This window comes from Perognathus longimembris, chromosome 2 (assembly GCF_023159225.1).
Source record: "Perognathus longimembris pacificus isolate PPM17 chromosome 2, ASM2315922v1, whole genome shotgun sequence".
Taxonomy (NCBI): Eukaryota; Metazoa; Chordata; class Mammalia; order Rodentia; family Heteromyidae; genus Perognathus; species Perognathus longimembris.
Window position 1 is genome coordinate 47,596,553 of NC_063162.1, and position 18,837 is coordinate 47,615,389.

The window sequence follows — 18,837 nt, forward strand, 5'->3', positions numbered from 1 at the left end:
GCAGAAATCATGGAGACATGTCATGTGAAATTCTCCTGTACTGAAGGCCCCCCCTTTTTTTCTTTCCTTCCTTCCTTCCTTCCTTCCTTCCTTCCTTCCTTCCTTCCTTCCTTCCTTCCTTCCTTCCTTCCTTCCTTCCTTCCTTCCTTCCGTCCTTCCTGTCACCAATCCAATTAAGATTTTCTTAACTGTTATTTGTTTGTTGGGCATTTAAAAGTCATTGGAAGACTGTTTATAATCTATGTGGGTTCTGTGACCAGAATCTTCTTCCATAAATGTTTAGAGGTTATCATTTCTAGTTTTTCTAGCCATATTGAGTGTGTGTGTGTGTGTGTTTCACATAATAAAAAGAAACAAGCTAGCTTTAGCAAAAAAAGAGACTCCAGGAAAGGAAGGCAGTCTATTGATGTCAAAAGGAGTAAAAGGCAGGACAAAAAAGATGGCAGTGCCCCCCACCCCCGCTTTTTTTTTTCTTGTTGGTCACAGAGCTTGCACTCAGGGTCAGGGCACTATCCCTGAGCTTTTGGGCTCAAAGCTAGTGCTCCACCACTTTGAGCCACAGCTCCACTCTGGTTTTCTGGTGGTTAATTCTAGATAAGAGTCTCATGAACTTTCCTGCCTGGACTTTGAACTGTGATCCTTAGAAGTCAGTCTCCCAAGTAGTTAGAATTACAGATGGGAGCCACCAGCACCTGACTAGCACTCCCATTTTTGTGAAGCTGCTTTGGTCAATGTTCTCTGTTAGCCTTTTCATGCTGTGCTTCTTGGGTCTGAACAGTGAACAGAAAGCGGTTACCTTTGTGTTCTAGAGTCTATACATTATAGTACAAGTACCAAGAAAGACCAACTGTCCCTACTCCCAATTCCAAATTTCCTACAGAGAGATGTGATTGGCTTAAACTGTGTTGGGTGTCCAATCCTGGTCCATTTAAGGAAAGGAAGGGTAGAATAGGTCACAAAAGGGAAAATATAGCCTTCAGAAGCCCACATCTGTGTTTGAGAGATAGAGTGGACAAATCCTTGGAATAGAGGGAATTGTAAGCTGGGCTGAAACTCTCAAAGATGCCTAATACAATATATAATACAGAGAGAGCTAGAGAGGAAGTATGTATGCACACAGATGTGTATCCATATGAGGCTTTCATCCACATCTTGTGAGATACTCATTAATTCAGTACTATTCCCTGAGCACCTGATTTGTGATGGTTTCTATGCCAGGAGGCACTAAGGAAATATGGTGAACCCAGAACCTTCTCAAAAGTTCTCATGGACTGTTTGGAGATGGTCATTTAACAATTAGATAATTAGGTGGTTAGAGAAAAAGTTCAGGGTGCTTTGGAAACATGTGATAAGCATGTGATCCAATGTGAAGTGGAGAGATGGTAAAGCAGGAAAAGCTCCCAAGATGAAGTGGACTTTAACTGAGCTCTGAGGGAAAAAGAAAGAGGAAGGGAGATAAAGGAAAGAAAGAACAGAAAAGTGTTCCAGGCAATCAAAGGTAGTGCAAAGGCCTTTGGGTAGAGGGGTGACTGGTATGAGATGAATGAGGAGGCAGATGACATGATACATGGAGTATCTGATTGGGTTCTAGTCTTTATTCTAGGAGAGGTAAGAGTGATGATGGAGAGATGTGTTAGGAAGCCACGAAGTGGTCCAGGGGAGTTAGACTAGGAAGGTGGTAGAGAAGGGGTCAGGGATGATGTTTTTGACAGTGATTGTGGGAGTGGGTATGATGGAAGATAGTTTTGTTTTTGTTATACATATTTGCCAGAATTTAATTCCAATTACCTGAAAGACTATATGGTTGCTTGGTCTTGTCACTGCTAACCCTAGATTTTCCTGAAACAAAGTCAAATTAGCAGAATGTTTACAGGTTTGAAATCCTTTTTTTCAATCCTTCATTTGCGTTGGATTTCTTCTTTTCTTGGGGATTTGACTTGTAGTTGCTGATGCATTAATGTGAACCACCACCACAAGGGACTAGTAAAGAAGCTGTTCCCTTTATGTCCCAAGCCCTAAGATAGCAGTGATTCCCCTACTGAACAGGGCATTCCATCTGAAGAGTAGCTAACACAGATGAAGTTATGATCAGCTGGCCTTTCTTAATTCCATCTCTGTACTATGATTTACATACCCACCTTTTCCCCTCTGGCTGCAGCTGGAAGCCTCTAACAAGTCTACAACCATCTTGAGAGTATACAAGGCAGCTCTGACCTTGCAATACTAAGAAGAATGCCACAGAAACACAAGGCCAAAGTTATGACACACTGTTTTTCTGTCTGGAGGCAGAGAGGAAGTTAATCGGTACTTCAGATCAGAGCCAACCAATTAAATACACTAAAATTATGCCACCATGGTAACTATGAGGAAAATGGCATGGTCTCCTGTCACATATTTACCAGCTAACATTGGCAGACAGAGGCAGATATTTCAAATATTTAAAGCTATCTTGCAACTAGGTTTTGGCATATACTAATTATAGCCTAGCAGTATTCATTTACTAAAATCAGGCACCTTTTCCTCTGCTTTCAGAGCTGCCATCTCAAGTCCTCTAACAGATGGAGCTGGTGACTGCAGAAAAACCTGCATGGGAAGGGGGCTTTTTGTGACTGACCTCTAAAAGCATGTTTAGAGGGGACTGGAAGTCTATGTACCATTAGGCCAGATTGAAATGAAATATGTTTCAGTAGGTAGAGTAGGCTCCTGAGTACAGTTGATATAAAGTGTATGGACAATCTGATTAGCTTTGGTGAGTTAACGACTGCATATTCAAATAAACGGACCTTGTATATTTGTTGGATCAAGCAACCCACGCATTTATTATTTCTCTGGCAGAAATTGAGTACAAACCACATTCACAACACATTTGAGACTGTGCACACTCACAGGTGAGGAAAACCAAAGAGATGGTTCCCCCAGCTATCTTAACCCTGTCGCATCATTAAGATATATGTTAAATGTGAACTATAAAACCTACTTCAGATCCACAGTTAGAACAAGCACTCTTTAATACAAGCTTGGAGATATATTAGAAGAGTTTTAATTAGCCTCTTTGGTAGAGAAAAGAATACTCATGAGCTCTTTGAGGTATATGACATGATCAGTAAACCGACAAGTATAATTTCCTGAGCACTGGAAGAGCCCCAGCATTACTTTAGATCCAACTTTAAAAATGATCTCAGCCATATACACATTTTCTTAATGAGAATTGCTGAGCTTTATGAAAAATTTTCTTCAGTGGAAGCCAACAGGGGAGTTCTTGATGAGCAGTAGTTTAGGTAGTTTCTTTAGTTAGAATTATGGATGGGTAAGGTAAGAGTATACATCTAAATGAGTAATTTAAAATTATTTAGGGGTCTGATTAATCAGTAGCTAGTTTGTGCTTAAATGTTAAAGTTCATAAGACCAAAATAAATAAATAATTTCAGTCACTAAATTATACCTTATTCAAATGTTTTTGTAAGTTACCATGTTCTGTCCCTCAGAAGAACACAAATCCTTAAGTTTGGAGTTAAAAAGATATCTACTGGGTTTTAAATACATGATCAATGTGTCACAGTAGGAATGCCCTATAATATAAAATATTACAGAAAATTTACAAGATACTTTCAGAGTCCAGCGTGCTAACCATTACACCATGGAACCTACAAGGTACTTTCATAAGGGGTAAATTTCAAAGTCTTGACATTTTTCTCAATTTGGGGGAACAAATTACACACTTGGAAACCTAACACTCCATATTGTTTTGGTTGTAAAATGACATTTGTTTAAAATGTCCAATACTTCTGCCACTAATGGCAGCAATAAACCACAAGGCATAGTATAATATTCCTAAAAAATCCAAATTCTAGACACTTAGAAGCACCTTTTGGGTCAATTCAAAAGCTCCCTATGAGAACCAAGTTCTCTGAAGAAGGGAGTGGCTGGACCTAGGACACTTGGGCTGTTGGATTATTAACCCATATAGCTGGGTATCTGGTGACCCAGGGAGAAAGAAACTATGATGTATACAGTAAGTATAGAACTCTTCCTGAGAGGCCAGCATCTTCCAGCAGGGACAGGGTGGGGAATATACCTCTGTTCCCCCGATTCAACTAAGAAGCCTGCAACTCTGAGTAGCAGTGCAGCTGGTACAGAAAGGCAATGAAGCATCTAAAATAAAATCACCATCAGCTTATCATTGATGCTGGTCTTTGCACAGCTCTCCTAAGGGAAGTCTTGTATCCTAGGGATAACCACCAATGTTTACCTATTAATATTCACATCCTTGCCTAGTCTCCTCCCACAATGGTCCAGTATTGTTTCATGTTACCAAAAGAATACCAGAAGTGATGGCTGTCATACGAAACTGGTAGTAATGTCATGAGAGCCCTAGAAAGAGGTCTATAGAATGAGCAACTGAAGCCTACAGCTTCCTGCCTACAGCCACACAGTAAGTTTTAGAGGAGCCTCCAGACTAGTGGAGTTTCCAGTGGACTACATAGTGGACTGACATCTTGATTACAATCTTACCACAGTCAGTTTGAACCACTCAACGAGGCTGGCTGGATTCCTATTCTTTAGAAATGATGTGGTGTATTGGTTGTTTCAAGCTGAAAAACAATAGACTGATACCTTCCAGTGCAATGATTTCAGCACATCTATTTTTCTAGTTAGACATGCTGTAAGTCACTGACTTGAGGTTAATCAGGGTAATTTCTTAGTATTTAATGAATACAGAATTGTATTGCTTAGCTTTAGAAGAGAGGAGCTTGAGGCTGCTATACTTCCGACAAGAAAAAAAACACTAGAGCCTGAATAGGGATATCTACTGATGTTAGTACCAATGCCAGAGCTGGGTCACAGCCTCAGCTATATCTCCTTGGACAAGAACAGCTATTAAATTATATTAACCCTGTTAACTTTAACTCACCCTAAGTAACAGTTTATGAGTGTGTGTATACACTGGTGGCTACAATCCTACCTATTTAGGAGGCTAACATCTGAATTTCAAAGTTCAAAGCTAGCCCAGGCAGGAAAGTCCATAAGTCTCTTATCTCCAACTAACCACCAAAAACAGTCAGAAGTGGAACTTTGGCTCACGCGGTAGAGCATCAACCTTGAGTGGAAAAAGCTAAGGCCCTAGTACTGGCACAAGAAAAAAAAAACAATGAAAAATGGGAGTGCACAATAATTATCATCACTGCCAAAAAAATCACAAGTGGGTAAGAGAATTTCAATATAGTAATTAAGATGCTTGCAGAATTCTCTTTGCCAGCCTTAATTGCACAGAATCTAAGAATCATTTCTATATTGAAATAGGCATATTAATATCCCTAGCAATGATGGCAGCAACATTTTGTATTGACAGTTCTTTTCATAACCAATAAAGAGAAAGTAACAAATCCGAATCCTGTATTCAAGGAAAAAAACTTCAGTTTCTGCCTCAACTTCTTATTTATTCACTTGCTTATTTATCTGTTTTAAAGATGGGGTCTTGCCGGAGCTGGTGGCTCATGCCTGTAATCCTAGCTACTCAGGAGGCTGAGATCTGAGGATTGCAGTTCAAAGCTAGCTTGGGCAGGAAAATATGTGAGACTCTTATCTCTAATAAACACCAGAAAACTGGAAGTGGTGTTGTGGCTCAAAGAGGTAGAGTGCTAGCCTTGAGCTGAATAGCTCAGGGACAGTGCCCAGGCCGAGTTCAAGCCCCATGACTGACAAACAAACAAACAAACAAACAAAAAAGATGGGGGGGTCTTATAGTGTTGCACATTCTGGAGTTCAATTGATTCTCCTGTTTTGGTCTACTAAGGAGCTGGAACTATAGACACATGCCATTGCACTTGGCTCTTCCTTAATTTCTAATATCATGCATCATAATATAAGTACATGGAAAATATTATCCTCATATCTCAGTGATGGATATCTTCCAGCACAATGAATTCAGTATACCTTATTTTCTAGTTGAAAATTGCTGACTTGGGATTAAAAATCTAATCAACCTAATGACTGTGAAGTTGGTAATTTTCTGGAAGTTTTTCCAAACATTAAAGGCTACAAAGCTGCAAAGACCATTAAGAATGGACAGAGATGCCAGGAAGTAAGGTCATGGATTCTACTTGTTTTCTTTTTTTTTTTAAGTGTGTATATTCTTTTATATATATATATATATATATATATATATTTTATTATCAAACTGAATTACGGAGAGGTTACAGTTTCATACATTAGGCATTGGATACATTTCTTGTACTGTTTGTTACCTCGTCCCTCATTCCCCCCTCCCCTGTCCTCCTTTCCTCCCCCCCACCATGAGTTGTTCAGTTCATTTACACCAAACAGTTTTGCAAGTATTGCTTTTGTAGTTGTTTGTCTTGTTTCCTTTTGTAATAACAATAATGAAAATGCAGGAGGCAGCAGTAGTCTTTGGGAAGGTGCTCTGTGGAGCATATCACAAATGAATGAGTGAGTACAAGTCTGCATGTCACGGATTATGCTTGAGTCCCTTTTTACCTCAAGATCCTTTTGAGGTAGCTATTATTGCAATTGTACAAAACAAACCAAAAGGCTCCTGAGGTGGCAGAAAAATTTGAATATAGTCCCATAAAAAAAATACAAGCTGGGAGCAGTGGCTCAAGCCTGTAATTCCATCTACTTGGGAGGGAGAGATTGGGGGATTACATTTAGAAGCCAGACTGGGCCAAAAGCAGTTTACAAGACTCCATCTCAATGAATGGCTGGGTGTGATGCCATTCACTTGTCACCCCAAATATGTCAGTGAGCATAAAAAAAGAATATTGCAATCCAGGCTGGCTTAGGTATAAAATGAGACTCTATCTAAAAAAAAAATTGCCAAAGCCAAGTGCCAGTGGCTTAAGTTTGCAATCCTAGCAAGTCAGGAGTCTGAGACTTAAGGCTTGTGGTCCAAAACCAGCCAGGGCAGGAAAGTCTATGAGATTCTTATCTCCAATTAAGCACCAAAGCCAGAAGTGGAGCTGTGGCTCAAGTAGTGGAACACTACTAGCCTTGAGTAAAAAAGCTCAAAAAGTACCCAGGTCCTGAGTTCAAGCCCCAGTACTGACATATACATACACATATACAAAACCAACATAGAAAGGATGAATGGAATGGTCGAAGTGATAGAGTTACCTGCTTAGCAAACTCCAGTACCACCAAATAATTACAAATAACCATATTATATACTGGTTATATTATTTTTGGTCATACTGGGGTTTGAACTCAGGGCCACTTTGTGGCCAGGTAGGTACTCTGAGCCACACCTCCAGCCCCCCTTTTTTGTGCTATACTTTTTGAGACAGGGTCTTGCTTCCTACCTAGATTCCTGGACTATAATCTGTCTACTTTAGGTTTCCTGTTCTGAATAGAACAATAGATGTGTACAACCATGTCTAGCTTCTTTCCATTGAGATGGAGTTTCATGGACTTTTCTGTCTGACTGGCCTGGAATTGTGGTTCTTCTGGTTTAGTTTATCAAGGAGCAAGTATTATAGGCATGAGCCACTGGCACATGAATTTTGGTTACTCTTAATAGAATATTCTATAAATATTCATAATATTTATTATGTACCTACTCCACGTTAAACGTGGTCTAGAAGATTTAAAAAGTGAGCAATTCAGACAGTTCAATGCCTCATGAACCTTTGGATAGGAAAAAGCACTAATTTTAAATAGGGCCAGGGAAAGCTGTTAGGGATGTGACAAATTGCAAACAATGCCTCTTTAAAATTCTCAGGAGTGCTGTCAATTTTCCTTATTCTTTGACTCTTGTGTGAGGCCTTCCCAGTGACCTGGTGGAGACCCACCATCCTGGGGCTCCTCTTATCTATTATGAACAACATAAATGTAAGGTCATTATTTTGTTCTTGGCTTTCTTTTTTCTCTAGATAAATGCATTTTCTGAGTAAGCTCATCAATTCCTACTGCATCCTAATACAAATCTGTATCCCCAATTATATCACTAGCCTGAAAACCAAATTCAACTCTCCAACCATTTCCAGAAACAACTACTGAGATACCCCATAATACTTCAGATTCAAAAATGCCCCAAACAGGATCCAGCCCTTTTCTCTCTGCAAACCTACTTCTACATTCTTGATCTCAATGAACATCATTAGCTGGAACTCTTCTCTCTTGTACCAGCCAAACCCTAAAGCACCTTTTAGTTAAGATTTATGAGATTTCTTTATGGAATTCTCCTCTCTTCTCTTACTTCCTAAAACTACCTTATTATTTTCTCCATGGATAAATAGAATAACTATATAGTAGGTATTCTTTCTTTGCTGGTCTGATCAATGTTGCCAGAATCTATTTCTGAAAATCTAAATCTGCTTATATTAATTACTTCCTTGTTCAAATCTTACAGTGGATCCATGGCCTTGAAGATAAAGTGCTCAAAGCCTGCAGCTTAGCATAAAAGTGCTTCATGACCTGGTTGCTGCCTCTTGTCTTTGTTTCTTAAGAAGCATCATCTTTGTGTCTTCCTCCATTTTTTTGGGTGCAGGTCCTGAGGCTTGAATTCAAGAACTTTTGTGCTCAAGGCTAGTGCTCTACTACTTTGAGCCACAGTGTCATTTCCAGGTTTTTTTTGTAGTCTTACAGACTTTCCTTCCTGGGCTGCCTTTGAGCCTTGATCCTCAGATCTCAGCTTACTGAGAAGCTAGGATTACAGGTGTGAACCACCAACACCTGGCTGAATTTATTCTTTTATTCTAGAATGCATTTTTATTTTCTTCTGTGTTTTTTTTTCAGAGAAGTCTGTTCTCTCTCTAGTGCTAAGAAATAATTGAGGTAGTTTATATTTCATTAGTCGAAGTTTTATGAGAAAAAACATTCTGGCTAATGGTGTAGTAGATTAATCCAAAACAAACAAGGGAGAGTGTGGGTGTGGAGGTGAAAAGCATTCAACAAGGAAAACAATGAGAAATGAGAGACACTTGACAAATAATCCTGTGCTATTAACTGAATTCAGAGGATGTAATATATGACCCTCTAAAGTGACATTTGCTCAGAGCATGAAATTCAACAGGCTGTATATAATGCATTATTTATTCACAAATTACTTCAAAGCTGGCAGTGGTTCCTACAACATTGTCTAGACATCTGCGACTCCTCTAAGGCTTTCCAGCAGACTAGAGGTTAAAGCTTTTTTTTTTTTTTTAAATCTCTTTAAAGATTATAGTCCACAGGACTATAATTCTGAAAGTCACCTGCAGCTAAAATGGGACAAAAATAAAAAGACTCAGATAGATATTAAGCCTCCTATTCTTTTCTTTAATTTTAATTTTTTTGAGATAGGGTCTTGCTATGTGGCCCAGGCTGCCCTTGAACTCATGGTCTTCCTGGGATTACAGGTATGTACCACCACAAATTTGTACCTTTTTTTTTTTTTTTTAAATGATCCCTCCATAGAGCTAGTCTTGAGGGCACAGTGTTTGTTTATTAACATGAGAACATCTGGAAGATATATCCGTTCCAGGCTAGTCTGGGACAAACTTAATAAGAAAGGTCATTTTCTCTATCACTCTCTCCTGGCTTCAGTCCCAGGGTTCCTCAGTGCTCCCTTGCTTCTTCTCATCCTTTCTATACTGGAACAAAGAACAAATGAAAATTGGTTCTTTAGAATGAATTCCATAGTTAGGGCTGAGTCACACAATGCCAATGCTGGGGAAATGCCCCTGAGCAATCTCCCACCCTCTTACTTCCCAGACTGATTTTGCAGTCTTAGCTTGTAAATCGCCCCAGAGCAATCTCCCACCCTTATACTTCTCAGACTGATTTTGCAGTCTTAGCTTGTAAATCGTGGCACCAGGCACTTAACCTCTGTCACTGTGTTTTACCTATAACACTGTTTGAGAATTTCTGCTGCATTCACCTTACCTGTGTAAGCTCAGGGGAGAACAATGTTTTGTTCATTTTGGTATCCTGAATACTTAACACAGTTCCTGGAAAGCTTGGGTAAATTAGGTGTCAGATTGCCAGGAGTCAAATTTCAGTCCTTTAGTATGTGTAGGAGACTGTGGGCAAGCAGTTCAACCTCACTGTGCCTCAGTTTCCTTACTTGTTAACTATGGATAATAGGAATACCAACCTCACACAGCACTGTGACATCAGTGAGAATGTACACAACGCATTTAGAAGAGTGGCTGGCTTATGTAAAATACTTAAGAGAGTGAGCTAGTATTTTTCACTCTGCAGTGTACACTCAGATTTTTGTAAAATGCTTGAGACTGCTAGATTTATACCTGTGGACTGCTGCAGCAAGAGATCACGAGCTCGCAGAGGTTCAACAATGACCTGTGCATGTGGAATCACCTTCCTTTAAACTACTTTCTCTGTGCTGCAGTGCAATTCTATTGTAAACTGAATATTCTCTAGTCTGGGCTGAAAAATTTAAACATCCCTCTATTCTGAATTCCAAATAAATGGTCTGTGAACTTCTTAAACATCATCACAGAGCTCATTCATAAGCTGAGAAGCACCTTGTGTTCTACTGAAATAGGACTGCTAAGACTATTTGAATGATAGATTCAGGAAAAGTGTTCCCTGGAGAAAGATCAAATCTTCATGATTTATTTATAAGCTCCTTTTTATGTGGCTAGTTTAAAATGGGCTAAGAATGTAACATTAAAGATATTGGGTGACAGGAAACCCTTGAAAATTGTCAGGGATCAAAGATATCACTAATCTAGGATTGACTTTGGAAATGCAAAGTTGTCTGAAAATTAAAACTATCAGTCTTGAACAGTTTGGGGTACTTTAATGATTAATCTAAAAGGTTAGATTTAGAAGTGCTAATATCTTTAGTGTGTATGTGTATACCAGTCATGAGGTTTCAACTCGGGGCCTGGGTGCTGATGCTGAGTTTCTTTTGCTCAAGGCTAGCACTCTACCACTTGAGCTACAGCTCTACTTCTGGATTTTTTGTTAGTGTACTGGAGATAAGAGTTTCATGGACTTTCCTGCCCCAACTGGCCTTGAATCACAGTCCTCAGGTCTCAGCTTCCTTAGTAGCTAAGGATTACAGAGTGAGCCTCGGGCACCTAGTAACCAAATTTGAAAGTTGTACTTTACTAGCAAGAAATTGTTACTATACTAGTTTTTTTTCTTTTAACATACTTAGATTGTTAAGGTTATACGAAGAGGGAAGTAACCTTTAATAACCTTTTCTACTGGTTTCTAGGAAGTTCAAGTTAAAAACACCTAGAAATGGTACAAAGAAAGTGTCGACTTTATTACTATCCGCATTCTGCTTTCTAGATGCCAAAACAGCAGAATAAAACCAAAGGAAATCCCAATGAACATTTCATTTTGTTTCTTGGATTTAATTTAGAGTCAATTCTCATCACTGAATTTACAGAATAGTCATTTTCTCAGGAAATAAAACAAATGAAATAAAACAGAGCTACAAGGGTTCTTGAGTTTTCTAGTACTAGCAGTGTCTTCTTGCTTCTAATCTCCTTTTCCATAATCATTTCACCAGGAAAGGAGCTGAGGCCTGTCCTTTCATCAAGGGTATTATAGTGCTCTACATCAGGCCAACACAGATTTAAAGATACCAGCTTGATGGAGTAAAGAGTAGGCGATTCTAGAATTTCCTTTGGCATTTAAAATAACCAGTTATAGTTACAATTTTTTTTCTTTTTAAAGTGCTCTTTAATGGGTATGGTGGCACACACCTGTAATCCTACTTACTTCAAAGGCAGAGGTAAGAGGATTGTGGTTTGAGGCCAGCTCAGGCAAAAAGTTTGTGAGACTCTCCTGCCCCCCATCTCAACCAATGTGGCACACATCTTTCATGTCACATATGCAGGAGGAGGAGACTGGGAGAATTGTGGTGTAGGCCAGTGTGGAAAAACAGTTTATGAGACCCCATCTTAACAGAAAAAGCTAAGCATGATGGTTCATACCCGCCATCCCAGCTATGGTGGATAGGATAAATAGGAGGATTGAGGTCCGTGCCAGCCTCAGTTTAAACAAGACTCTAGCTCAAAAATTGTTGCAGACCCTGAGGTGCCAGGAGCTGGCAAGGTTCGAGCAAAGGCTCCACCACCATATATTCCAACCCTCGGGGCTGCAAGTACTTGCCCTTTTGTTTGGGGAAGTGTTTCTTTCAGCTTCTGGGCCCAGGGGCTTATCTGAGGGAGCATGGTGGACAAGGACTGATTGAAATAGAATGAGGAAGGATGCATGCTGTCTGCATTTTTTGGCACAGTAGGTCCTAGGCCAACATTATGCAAGCATGTGACAAATATAAGTTTGTATAGCTAAGGCTTTTGATGGAATAAACAGAATTGTGCCATGAGCCTTCTCTCCGTCTCCTTCATCATCACCCCGTTGCCCCTCAGAACCCCTGCTTGTGCTGTGGCTGGACCACAGCAAAAAATAATGAGAGCAAAAAGGGCTGGAGATATATCTCAAGCAGTAGAATACATGGCTAGCAGGTGTGTGAAGCTCAGAGTTTAGATCAGAGTACAACCAAATTAAAAATAAAATTAAAAAAAGAACTGGAGGAATAGCTGAAGGGATAGTGTGCTTACCTATGCACATGCAAGGTCTTGGGTCCTTCTCAGTACTGGGGGGAAAATCTCCCCTTTAATATTTTACTTAAGTTAACCCTCTCTTGGGCTGGGGATAGAGCACTTTCATTGTATGTGCCAGGATTTGGATCTAATACCCAGCATAAAAAAGAAAACTAATTCTCTCTCTCTTTGTTTCTGTCTCTCTCATGTTTTCTGGGGCTTGAATTCAGGGCCTGGGTGCTGTCCGGGAGCTTTTTTTCTTTTCTTTCTTTCTTTTATTTTGCTCAAGGGTAATGCTCTACCATTTGAACCACAGCTCCACTTCTGACTTTTTGGAAGTTCATTGGTGGTAAGAGTATCACAGACTTCCTGCCCAGGCTGGCTTTAAACTGCGATCCTCAAAGCTCAGCATTCTGAGTAGCTAGGCTTTACTGGTATAAGTCACCAGCACCTAGCTTAAATGAACTATTTTATAACTCTTATTCTTTTGCTCTACTCTTATTGCTGTTGATAATAATTAGCATTGTTCTTTGCATCTGCCTTTTATTCTTCTTGATTGAGCAAATAGTTAATTTCAATATTTCTTTTGAACACTAGTACTATAAGACAATCTTTGTTACTCTTCGAATTGGGTCTAATTTACTTTCAGGTAATTGATACGCATGCCTACTTACAATGTGACAATGTGATTGTGACTGTTTATGGACTTCAACTTATTTCCCAGGTTCTTTGTTGTACATGTTCGAGTTAGACTCTTCCCTTTTGTATAAATTAGTTTCTACTTTTCTTTGACATGACAGCTTTTTTTAAATCTTACCCCAAATTAAAATTAACCATAATTTTCAAAGAATTTTCTATTACCTTTCATTTTGACTGACATCTTCCTTGTTATAATCTTCAAGAAGTCAATGAATATATTAATTGGAACTAAACTTGGCACCTATTTCCAAGGAACTCAATTCAGTTGTTCTTGGTAGCCTTAGAAGGAATTCTTAATAACCTCATGAGATTTATAAACCAATTTTGTATTCTTTTTTTTTTTTTTTTTTGCCAGTCCTGGGGCTTGAACTCAGGGCCTAGGCAATGTCCCTGAGCCTCTCTGTACTCAAGGTGAGTGCTCTACCACTTGAGTCACAGTGCCACTTCCAGCGTTTTTTGAGTAGTTTATTGGAGATAAGAGGCTCAAGTATTAGAGTGCTAGCCTTGAGCAAAAAGAATCTCAGGGACAGCACTCAGGGCCTGAGTTCAAGCCCCAGGACAGGCAAAACAAAAACAAAAACCTCAAACCGAAACATTAAAAATCAGCATATTAATGATTATATGGAATTTATTGGCTAGTTTTGGTACAATAAACATTAAACTATAAGGCCTTTCTTTTCAGTTATAAATGACAAAAAAAGCTGGAGTAAAGTGGTACTAGAGAAGACAGATTCTGGATGTAAGAAATTTGGCCATTTTTCTGTTCCTTAAATTAAAAACAACTTTTTTTCAGTTTCTAAATAATCAAGCACAGAAAACTCATTTCAGACTAAAAGTGAACAATGAATCAGGTAAAGAACAAAACAGTTCAGTCCTAGGGAAGTGTGGAACAGACCTGAGGGTGGAATACTGGCTCTGCCATAATAGTAGAGTGACTTTTACAACTTTGAATTTCAGTTCCCATACCTGTAACATGAACCTAGTTCCATTACACTGACAGCATTGTGAGAAAGAAAACCAGAAGGTATGTAACATTTGTAAAGTGCCTGCACCACAGCAGACACTCAAGATGTTTTCTTCTTCCCCATCTTTCTGGAAGTTAAGTTTGATGGATCAATGCATTCTCTTTACTTTCAAAGCGACTATGCAGAGAACAAGATAGAAACAATGAACTAAATGGAATAATAAATCTCCTTGATCTTAAATGTTAAAGTAGATAAGAAATGAAATAAAAAGAGTAAGAAAGAAGGAATGATGGAATTATAAAACCCATATGAAAGTTATTAAGATCCCATTAATCATTTCTATTTTCCTCTTGGCCTTGATGATTTTATATTTGATATTCAGTGAAGGGAGAAATCACCCAAACCTTCAGAAGTGAAATTAAAACTGTTCCATAAAAACAAAAATTACTGCCATTTTCCAGATGTTCTCTCAAAAAATGATTTCAAAATTAAAGTAAGGCCTTTCAGTCACTTAGCTGAGATGACCTGTGTGGGTGTCTACTAGATGTCTAATATCATGGCAGAGGGGGCATGCATATAAAACAAAGTGAAAATATTTATTCAAGTATTTTGCTTTAGTGTGATAGGGCTATCATGACAAATTCCTCAAGTGGGTGGCTTAAATTACAGAAATGTATTTTCTCATAATTCTGGAGGCTCAATGTCCAAGAACCAGGTGTTACAGGGTCAGTTTCCTGCAGGTGGCTACCCTTGGAGTGCTTCTCCATGGGATTGCCTGTCTGTGCATAGTCTCCTATCTTCTTCTTCTTCTTTTTTTTTTTTTTTGCCAGTCCTGGGGCTTGAACTCAGGGCCTGAGCACTGTCCCTGGCTTCTTTTTGCTCAAGGCTAGCACTCTACCACTTGAGCCACAGTGCTACTTCTGGTTTTTTCTGTATATGTGGTGCTGAGGAATCGAACCCAGGGCTTCATGTATACGAGGGCAAGCACTCTACCACTAGGCCGTAATCCCAGCCCCGTCTTCTTCTTAATGAGAAGAAAGACTGGATTAGGGCTCACTCTAATGGCCTCCTTCTAAATTTATCACTAGGTTCAAGGCCCTTTTTTCCAAACAGAGTACATCATATGCTGAGGCATTTTGGAGGGATATCATTCAGACCATAACAAAACATTATCTCATTTAGCCATGGCTCTAATTTACAAAGCCCCAATAGTCTAACCAATGCATCAAATGTCACATAAACAGTATGGGGTGGAATTAAATTTTAGCAAAGGGTCTGGAAATATGGCCTAGTGGCAAGAGTGCTTGCCTTGTATATGTGAAGCCCTGGGTTCGATTCCCAGCACCACATATATAGAAAACGGCCAGAAGTGGCACTGTGGCTCAAGTGGCCGAGTGCTAGCCTTGAGCAAAAAGAAGCCAGGGACAGTGCTCAGGCCCTGAGTTCAAGCCCAGGACTGGCAAAAAAATAATAATAACAAAGGCTTATTAGCACCAAACAATGCTTTCTGTTATCCACACTTTCTCAAAGGAATGTAAATCCAGTTGGGAATATTCAGGACTGATGGATGAAGCTGTTAATTTGGGAAACTATGGACAATCCTTTACCCACTGGACCCACACCATTGAGTGGATTTAGGATAATAATGACCATTAACAATCACTATTTAGAGATACAAAATTCTTTCATTCTTTCACAAAAGTCTTCTGGTCTTCTCATATGAGGAACTGCTAAATGGTAGGCAGGATCAGTTTGACCAGAAATGTACAAATAATCCTTAATCAATTTAAACATACGAGACCTTTCTAGAATAAGTATTTTAGGAAGGGCTGCTGCTATATGTATGCACAGACACATGCATGAATTCCCTCATCTTCTCTATCATTTCTAACCCCACTGGCAATCCACATGAGACATTAGCGAACATAGAGTTCTATTGCAACTAAGGGGAGTACAGTACAAACCTATACTTTCTCTCTAGACTTCTACTGTGCTTCAGGTTGTGGGGAGACTGGCATCTGTTCACTTCTTTGTATTGACCCTGAATTATCCTTCAAAGTTTATTACAAGTACCAAGTACAACCCAACTTGGTGTGTTACACTCTAAACAACGTTTGTGTGTGTGTGTGCATGCACATGTGCCAGTCCTGGGACTTGAACTCAGGGCCTGGATACTGCCCCTGAGATTTTTTGCTCAAGGTGAATGCTCCATCATTTGAGCAACAGCTCCATTTTTAGCTTTTTACTGGTTATTTGGAAATAAGAGTCTAATGGGCTTTCATGCCTGGGCTGGCTTTGAACCATGATCCTCAGATCTCAGCCTCCTGAGTAGCTAGGATTTACAGGTGGGAGCCACCAGCACCTAGCTTCAAACAACATTTTATGTAATATATTCTGTTTTAAAATGTAATTATAAATAACAAGTAATTCACATTCCTAGATTTTGTTTTTAAAAAACTGTCTGATTATACTTACTAGAGATCTAGTATATGACATAGTTTAAAACAAACTGACACATTAAAATGAATATGAAGGGGCTGGGGATATAGCCTAGTGGCAAGAATGCCTGCCTCGGATACACGAGGCCCTAGGTTCGATTCCCCAGCACCACATATACAGAAAAAACGGCCAGAAGCGGCGCTGTGGCTCACGTGGCAGAGTGCTAGCCTTGAGCGGGAAGAAGCCAGGGACAGTGCTCAGGCCCTGAGTCCAAGGCCCAGGACTGGCCAAAAAAAAAAAAAAAAAAAGAATATGAAGTTACTTCTTTCTTCTATATTCTGAGGAATATAATCAAGTATTCCAATAAGAATAGAAGCTTCACAAAGGTATAAACATCTCTCTCTCTTCCTCTCATACACTTTCCCATAGTTGTAGCCTCTCTAGTATATTTTGTATTATATAAAAATATTCAATGCATGCTAGGAATGTGGCTTAGCAGTAGAGTGCTTGCCTAGCATGAATGAAGCCTTGGATTCAATTCCTCAGTACCACATATACAGAAAAGGCCAGAGGTGGTGCTGTGGCTCAAGTGGTAGAGTGCTAGCCTTGAGCAAAAGAAGCTCAGGGGGAGTGCCCAGGCCCTGACTGGCAAACAAAATAAAACACCAAAAACCAATTCAATATAAAACAGCAAATAAAATAAAATTATGGCCTAATAAGTATTTGCTTTGACACCACAGTGGAAACCTCTAAATCTGATCTCAATTGATGGGTCACAGTGAACTAAAAGTACTGTATAAAATTAAGCTCAAGTCAGGAGCCAGTGGCTTATGACTGTAATCCTAGTTTCCGGAAGGCTGAGATTTGAGGATCATGGTTCAAAGCCAGCCTGGGCAAGAAAAAGTCCATGAGACTTTGATTTCCAATTAAGTACCAGAAAACTGGAAGTGGAGCTGTGACTCAAAATGGTAGAGCACTAGTCTTGAGCAGAAGACCTCAGGGACAGTGCCCAGGCCTGAGTTCAAGCCCCATGACTGACAAAAAACAAAAAAGGCTCAGGATATATATATATTTGGTATATAAAAATTAATTTTGTGTTTAGACTGGGCCTCCTCCCTAAAATATCTTATTATATACCTGCAAATATTCCAAAATAAAAAATTTGAAGTCCAAAACCACTTTTGGTTACAAATACTTTGAGTAGTGATATTCAACTTCTACACATTAACATTTCCAAGTTCTAGAAGACTAATTCTTAAAGTAATTTCTAAAATGCATTATTTTCCTCCATTCTGTGAAGTTCTATTTTGAATTACATCATCTGCAAGTTTGATGAGGTAAGATTATTGGCAAAACCCACAGTACTGAAGACAGAACTTTGTATGTATAATCAAATGAATGTAAAATGTCAACTGAGGTGTGATTAATTTAATTTTCTGGTTAAATGAGAGCTGAGAAGATAGGTATTTTGCTTCAATTATTGTTGAAGTTTTTTCAGTGAATTGCTAGACTGCATGCAGCGAAGAAAAACTCTGACATGGAAGCACTTAGTCACATTTCCTCAGGATGGCTTAGTGCTGCACATAACACAGGAAAAGTATCTCTCCAGCAGAGCTAAGGCAATTAAGGGTAGAGAATCTGTAGAGCTTTTCCATGTAGTAAAGTTTATTGACCTTTTACTATGGGTACAGTTTTTGCCACTAATTACAGGAAGCTTTGCTGAATCATAGAAATCCATAACTTTATTTTTGAGGTAAATTCTATGAATATTAATTACATAATTTTCAAAAAACAAGTATAAAGGCACATTTCCAAGTTTGCTATTATTCATCCTTCTAGCTTTTCCCAGATTATGAATATCAAGGAGCATTCTTTTTTTTGGGGGGGGGTGGGGCATGGGGCTTGAACTCAGGGCCGGGGTGCTGTCCTTGAGCTCTATTGCTCGTGGCTAGCACTCTACCAGTTTAAGCCACAGCTCCACTTCTGGTTTTTGAGTAATTTATTGTAGATAAGAGTCTCACGGACTTTCCTGCCTAGGATAGCCTTGAACTGTGATCCTCAGATCTCAGCCTCCTGAGTAGCTAGGATTACATGAGTGAGATACCAGTGAGTGCCTGGCTTTCAAGCAGCATTCTTATGGATAACTGGAACTCAGTTGCAATTTTTCAAACTGCTTCAGTTGAATTGGATGGGTGGAAAAGCTAGAAATCCTG

General features: G+C 39.3%; 1 protein-coding gene across 1 annotated transcript in view; it reads right to left on the reverse strand.

Annotated features, from left to right (window-relative positions):
* Positions 1-18,837, reverse strand: part of Micu1 (mitochondrial calcium uptake 1) — a 149,765-nt gene that overhangs the window by 44,220 nt on the left and 86,708 nt on the right. The gene's annotated exons all lie outside the window — the stretch shown is intronic.